Raw genomic sequence first — 7,505 nt, forward strand, 5'->3', positions numbered from 1 at the left:
AAATTGCTCCTTTGGGGGGTATTGCAACTTTTGGCCATTTTCAGGTGAAATTGTTCCTTTGGGGGGGTATTGCAACTTTTGGCAATTTTGAGTCAAAATTGTTCCTTTTGGGGGAGTATTTCAACTTTTGGCCATTTTGAGGCGAAATAGTTCCTTTGGGGGGTTATGCAATTTTTTGCAATTTTGAGGCGAATTTGTTCCTTTCAGGGGGGTATTGCAACTTTTGGCTATTTTTAGGCGAAATTGCTCCTTTGGGGGGGTATTGCAACTTTTGGCCATTTTGAGGCGAAATTGATCCTTTGGGGGGGTATTGCAACTTTTGGCAGTTTTGAGTCAAAATTGTTCCTTTGGGGTGGGTATTGCAACTTTTGGCCATTTTCAGGCGAAATTGATCCTTTGGGGGGGTATTGCAACTTTTGGCCATTTTGAGGCGAATTTGTTCCTTTGGGGGGTATTGCAACTTTTGGACATTTTGAGGCGAAATTGTTCCTTTGGGGGGGGTATTGCAACTTTTGGCCATTTTCAGGCGAAATTGTTCCTTTGGGGCGGTATTGCAACTTTTGGCCATTTTAAAGCGAAACTGTTCCTTTGGGAGGGTATTGCAACTTTTGGCCATTTTGAGGCGAAATTGTTCCTTTGGGGGGGGTATTGCAACTTTTGGCCATTTTCAGGCGAAATTGTTCCTTTGGGACGGTATTGCAACTTTTGGCCATTTTAAAGCGAAACTGTTCCTTTGGGAGGGTATTGCAACTTTTGGCCATTTTCAGGCGAAATTGTTCCTTTGGGGGGGTATTGGAACTTTTGGCCATTTTGAGTCAAAATTGTTCCTTTGGGGGAGTATTTCAACTTTTGGCCATTTTGAGGCGAAATTGTTCCATTGGGGGGTTATGCAATTTTCAGGGGGGTATTGCAACTTTTGCCCATTTTGAGGCGAATTTTTTCCTTTGGGGATTTATTGCAACTTTTGGCCATTTTGAGGCGAAATTGTTCCTTTGGGGGGCTATTGCAACTTTTGGCCATTTTGAGGTGAAATTGTTCCTTTGGGAGGCTATTGCAACTTTTGGCCATTTTCAGGTGAAATTGTTCCTTTGGGGGGGTATTGCAACTTTTGGCCATTTTGAGGCGAGATCGTTCCTTTGGGGGGCTATTGCAACTTTTGACCATTTTGAGGTGAAATTGTTCCTTTGGGAGGCTATTGCAACTTTTGGCCATTTTCAGGCAAAGTTGTTCCTTTGGGGGGTATTGCAACTTTTTGCAATTTTGAGACGAATTTGTTCCTTTGGGGGGTAATGCAACTTTTGGCCATTTTGAGGAGAAATTGTTCCTTTGGGGGTTTTGCAACTTTTGACCATTTTCAGGCGAAATTGTTCCTTTTTAGGGGGGTATTGCAACTTCTGGCTATTTTGAGGCGAAATTATTCCTTTGCGAGGGTATTGCAACTTTTGACCATTTTGAGGCGAAATTGTTCCCTTGCAACTTTTGCAACTTTTGGCCATTTTGAGACAAAACTGTTCCTTAGAAGGAGTATTGCAACTTTTGGCCATTTTAAGGCGAAATTGTTCCTTTGGGCGGTATTGCAATTTTGGCCATTTTGAGGCGAAACTGTTCCTTTGGGGGGTATTGCAACTTCTTTCCCTTTTGAGGCAAAATTGTTCCTTTGGAGGAGTATTGCAACTTTTGGCCATTTTGAGGCGAAATTGTTCCTTTGGGAGGGTATTGAACCTTTTGGCCATTTTGAGGCGAATTTGTTCCTTTGGGGGGTATTGAAACTTTTGGCCATTTTGAGGCAAAATTGCTCCTTTGGGGGGGTATTTCAACTTTTGGCCATTTTGAGGCGAAATTGTTCTTTTGGGGGGTATTGCAATTTTTGGCCATTTTCAGGCGAAATTGTTCCTTTGGGGGGTATTGCAACTTTTGGCCATTTTGAGGCGAAATTGTTCCTTTGGAGGGGAATTGCAACTTTTGGCCATTTTTAGGTGAAATTGTTCCTTTGGGGGGGTATTGCAACTTTTGGCAATTTTGAGGCGAATTTGTTCCTTTGGGGGGGTATTGCAACTTTTGGCCATTTTGAGGCGAATTTCTTCCTTTGGGGGGTATTGAAACTTTTGGCCATTTTGAGGCGAAATTGTTCCTTTGGGGTGGGTATTGCAACTTTTGGCCATTTTGAGGCTAAATTGTTCCTTTGGGGGGGTATTGCAACTTTTGGCAATTTTGAGGTGAATTTGTTCCTTTGGGGGGGTATTCCAACTTTTGGCTATTTTGAGGAAAAATTGTTCCTTTGGGGGGTATTGCAACTTTTGGCCATTTTGAGGCGAAATTGTTCCTTTGGGGGGTTCAGCAATTTTTTGCAATTTTAAGACGAATTTGATCCTTTCAGGGGAGTATTGCAACTTTTGGCCATTTTGAGGCGAAATTGCTCCTTTGGGGGGTATTGCAACTTTTGGTCATTTTGAAGCGAAATTGTTCCTTTGGGGGGTATTGCAACTTTTGGCCATTTTGAGGCGAGTTTGTTCCTTTGGGGGGGTAATGCAACTTTTGGCCATTTTGAGGCGAAATTGTTCCTTTGGGGGGGTATTGCAACTTTTGGCCATTTTGAGGTGAAATTGTTCCTTTGGGAGGCTATTGCAACTTTTGGCCATTTTGAGGCGAATTGGGGGGGTATTGGAACTTTTGGCCATTTTGAGTCAAAATTGTTCCTTTGGGGGGGTATTGCAACTTTTGGTCATTTTGAGGCGAAATTGTTCCTTTGGGGGGTATTGCAACTTTTGGCCATTTTGAGGCGAATTTGTTCCTTTGGGGGGGTAATGCAACTTTTGGCCATTTTGAGGCGAAATTGTTCCTTTGGGGGGGTATTGCAACTTTTGGCCATTTTGAGGCGAATTTGGTCCTTTGGGGGGTATTGAAACTTTTGGCCATTTTGAGGCGAATTGTTCCTTTCAGGGGGGTATTGCAACTTTTGTCCATTTTGAGGCGAATTTGTTCCTTTGAGGGGGTATTGTACCTTTTTGCCATTTTGATGCGAAATTGCTCCTTTGGGGGGTATTGCAACTTTTGGCCATTTTCAGGTGAAATTGTTCCTTTGGGGGAGTATTGCAACTTTTGGCAATTTTGAGTCAAAATTGTTCCTTTTGGGGGAGTATTTCAACTTTTGGCCATTTTGAGGCGAAATTGTTCCTTTGGGGGGTTATGCAATTTTTTGCAATTTTGAGGCGAATTAGTTCCTTTCAGGGGGGTATTGCAACTTTTGGCCATTTTTAGGCGAAATTGCTCCTTTGGGGGGGTATTGCAACTTTTGACCATTTTGAGGCGAAATTGATCCTTTGGGGGGGTATTGCAACTTTTGGCCATTTTCGAGCGAAATTGTTCCTTTGGGGCGGTATTGCAACTTTTGGCCATTTTGAGGCGAAATTGTTCCTTTGGGGGGGTATTGCAACTTTTGGCCATTTTCAGGCGAAATTGTTCCTTTGGGGCGGTATTGCAACTTTTGGCCATTTTAAAGCGAAAATGTTCCTTTGGGAGGGTATTGCAACTTTTGGCCATTTTCAGGCGAAATTGTTCCTTTGGGGGGGTTTTGAAACTTTTGGCTATTTTGAGTCAAAATTGTTCCTTTGGGGGAGTATTTCAACTTTTGACCATTTTGAGGCGCAATTGTTCCATTGGGGGGTTATGTAATTTTTTGCAATTTTAAGGCAAATTTGTTCCTTTCAGAGGGGTATTGCAACTTTTGCCCATTTTGAGGCGAATTTTTTCCTTTGCGGGTTTATTGCAACTTTTGGCCATTTTGAGGCGAAATTGTTCCTTTGGGGGGCTATTGCAACTTTTGGCCATTTTGAGGTGAAATTGTTCCTTTGGGAGGCTATTGCAACTTTTGGCCATTTTCAGGTGAAATTGTTCCTTTGGGGGGTATTGCAACTTTTGGCAATTTTGAGGCGAAATTGCTCCTTTGGGGGTATTGCAAATTTTGGCCATTTTCAGGCGAATTTGTTCCTTTGGGGGGTATTGCAACTTTTTGCAATTTTGAGGCGAATTTGTTCCTTTGGGGGGTAATGCAACTTTTGGCCATTTTGAGGAGAAATTGTTCCTTTGGGGGTTTTGCAACTTTTGACCATTTTGAGGCGAAATTGTTCCTTTTTAGGGGGGTATTGCATCTTCTGGCCATTTTGAGGCAAAATTGTTCCTTTGCGAGGGTATTGCAACTTTTGACCATTTTGAGGCGAAATTGTTCCCTTGCAACTTTTGCAACTTTTGGCCATTTTGAGGCAAAACTGTTCCTTAGAAGGGGTATTGCAACTTTTGGCCATTTTGAGGCGAAATTGTTCCTTTGGGGGGTATTGCAATTTTGGCCATTTTGAGGCGAAACTGTTCCTTTGGGGGGTATTGCAACTTCTTTCCCTTTTGAGGCAAAATTGTTCCTTTGGAGGAGTATTGCAACTTTTGGCCATTTTGAGGCGAAATTGTTCCTTTGGGGGGGTATTGAACCTTTTGGCCATTTTGAGGCGAATTTGTTCCTTTGGGGGGTATTGAAACTTTTGGCCATTTTGAGGCAAAATTGCTCCTTTGGGGGGGTATTGCAACTTTTCGCCATTTTGATGCGAAATTGTTCCTTTGGGGGGGTATTGCAACTTTTGGCCATTTTGAGGCGAATTTGTTCCTTTGGGGGGTATTGAAACTTTTGGCCATTTTGAGGCGAAATTGTTCCTTTGGGGGGTATTGCAACTTTTGGCCATTTTGAGGCGAAATTGTTCCTTTGGGAGGCTATTGCAACTTTTGGCCATTTTGAGGCGAATTTGTTCCTTTGGGGGGTTATGCAATTTTTTGCATTTTTGAGGCGAATTTGTTCCTTTCAGGGGGGTATTGCAACTTTTGGCCATTTTTAGGCGAAATTGCTCCTTTGGGGGGGTATTGCAACTTTTGGCCATTTTGAGGCGAAATTGATCCTTTGGGGGGGTATTGCAACTTTTGGCAATTTTGAGTCAAAATTGTTCCTTTTGGGGGAGTATTTCAACTTTTGGCCATTTTGAGGCGAAATTGTTCCTTTGGAAGGTTATGCAATTTTTTGCAATTTTGAGGCGAATTTGTTCCTTTCAGGGGGGTATTGCAACTTTTGGCCATTTTTAGGCGAAATTGCTCCTTTGGGGGGGTATTGCAACTTTTGGCCATTTTGAGGCGAAATTGATCCTTTGGGGGGGTATTGCAACTTTTGGCAGTTTTGAGTCAAAATTGTTCCTTTGGGGTGGGTATTGCAACTTTTGGCCATTTTCAGGCGGAATTGATCCTTTGGGGGGGTATTGCAACTTTTGGCCATTTTGAGGCGAATTTGTTCCTTTGGGGGGGTATTGCAACTTTTGGCCATTTTGAGGCGAAATTGTTCCTTTGGGGGGGTATTGCAACTTTTGGCCATTTTCAGGCGAAATTGTTCCTTTGGGGCGGTATTGCAACTTTTGGCCATTTTAAAGCGAAAATGTTCCTTTGGGAGGGTATTGCAACTTTTGGCCATTTTCAGGCGAAATTGTTCCTTTGGGGGGGTTTTGGAACTTTTGGCCATTTTGAGTCAAAATTGTTCCTTTGGGGGAGTATTTCAACTTTTGACCATTTTGAGGCGCAATTGTTCCATTGGGGGGTTATGCAATTTTTTGCAATTTTAAGGCGAATTTGTTCCTTTCAGAGGGGTATTGCAACTTTTGCCCATTTTGAGGCGAATTTTTTCCTTTGGGGGTTTATTGCAACTTTTGGCCATTTTGAGGCGAAATTGTTCCTTTGGGGGGCTATTGCAACTTTTGGCCATTTTGAGGTGAAATTGTTCCTTTGGGAGGCTATTGCAACTTTTGGCCATTTTCTGGTGAAATTGTTCCTTTGGGGGGTATTGCAACTTTTGGCAATTTTGAGGCGAAATTGCTCCTTTGGGGGTATTGCAAATTTTGGCCATTTTCAGGCGAATTTGTTCCTTTGGGGGGTATTGCAACTTTTTGCAATTTTGAGGCGAATTTGTTCCTTTGGGGGGTAATGCAACTTTTGGCCATTTTGAGGAGAAATTGTTCCTTTGGGGGTTTTGCAACTTTTGACCATTTTGAGGCGAAATTGTTCCTTTTTAGGGGTGTATTGCAACTTCTGGCCATTTTGAGGCGAAATTGTTCCTTCGCGAGGGTATTGCAACTTTTGACCATTTTGAGGCGAAATTGTTCCCTTGCAACTTTTGCAACTTTTGGCCATTTTGAGGCAAAACTGTTCCTTAGAAGGGGTATTGCAACTTTTGGCCATTTTGAGGCGAAATTGTTCCTTTGGGGGGTATTGCAATTTTGGCCATTTTGAGGCGAAACTGTTCCTTTGGGGGGTATTGCAACTTCTTTCCCTTTTGAGGCAAAATTGTTCCTTTGGAGGAGTATTGCAACTTTTGGCCATTTTGAGGCGAAATTGTTCCTTTGGGGGGGTATTGAACCTTTTGGCCATTTTGAGGCGAATTTGTTCCTTTGGGGGGTATTGAAACTTTTGGCCATTTTGAGGCAAAATTGCTCCTTTGGGGGGGTATTGCAACTTTTGGCCATTTTGAGGCGAATTTGTTCCTTTGGGGGGTATTGAAACTTTTGGCCATTTTGAGGCGAAATTGTTCCTTTGGGGGGTATTGCAACTTTTGGCCATTTTGAGGCGAAATTGTTCCTTTGGGAGGCTATAGCAAGTTTTGGCCATTTTGAGGCGAATTTGTTCCTTTGGGGGGGTATTGGAACTTTTGGCCATTTTGAGTCAAAATTGTTCCTTTGGGGGAGTATTTCAACTTTTGGCCATTTTGAGGCGAAATTGTTCCTTTGGGGGGTTATCCAATTTTTTGCAATTTTAAGGCAAATTTGTTCCTTTCAGGGGGGTATTGCAACTTTTGCCCATTTTGAGGCGAATTTGTTCCTTTGAGGGGGTATTGTAACTTTTGGCCATTTTGATGCGAAATTGCTCCTTTGGGGGGTATTGCAACTTTTGGCCATTTTCAGGTGAAATTGTTCCTTTGGGGGGGTATTGCAACTTTTGGCAATTTTGAGTCAAAATTGTTAAAATTTGGGGGAGTATTTCAACTTTTGGCCATTTTGAGGCGAAATTGTTCCTTTGGGGGTTATGCAATTTTTTGCAATTTTGAGGCGAATTTGTTCCTTTCAGGGGGTATTGCAACTTTTGGCCATTTTGAGGCAAAATTGCTCCATTGGGGGGGAATTGCAACTTTTGGCCATTTTGAGGCGAAATTGTTCCTTTGGGGGGGTATTGCAACTTTTGGCCATTTTGAAGCAAAACTGTTCCTTTGAGAGGCTATTGCAACTTTTGGCCATTTTGAGGCGAATTTGTTCCTTTGGGGGGATATTGCAACTTTTGGCCATTTTGAGGCGAAATTGCTCCTTTGGGGGGGTATTGCAACTTTTGGTCATTTTGAGGCGAAATTGTTCCTTTGGGGGGTATTGCAACTTTTGGCCATTTTGAGGCGAATTTGTTCCTTTGGGGGGGTAATACAACTTTTGGCCATTTTGAGG

This window comes from Anomaloglossus baeobatrachus, unplaced genomic scaffold, assembly GCF_048569485.1.
Source record: "Anomaloglossus baeobatrachus isolate aAnoBae1 unplaced genomic scaffold, aAnoBae1.hap1 Scaffold_31, whole genome shotgun sequence".
NCBI classification, from domain to species: domain Eukaryota; kingdom Metazoa; phylum Chordata; class Amphibia; order Anura; family Aromobatidae; genus Anomaloglossus; species Anomaloglossus baeobatrachus.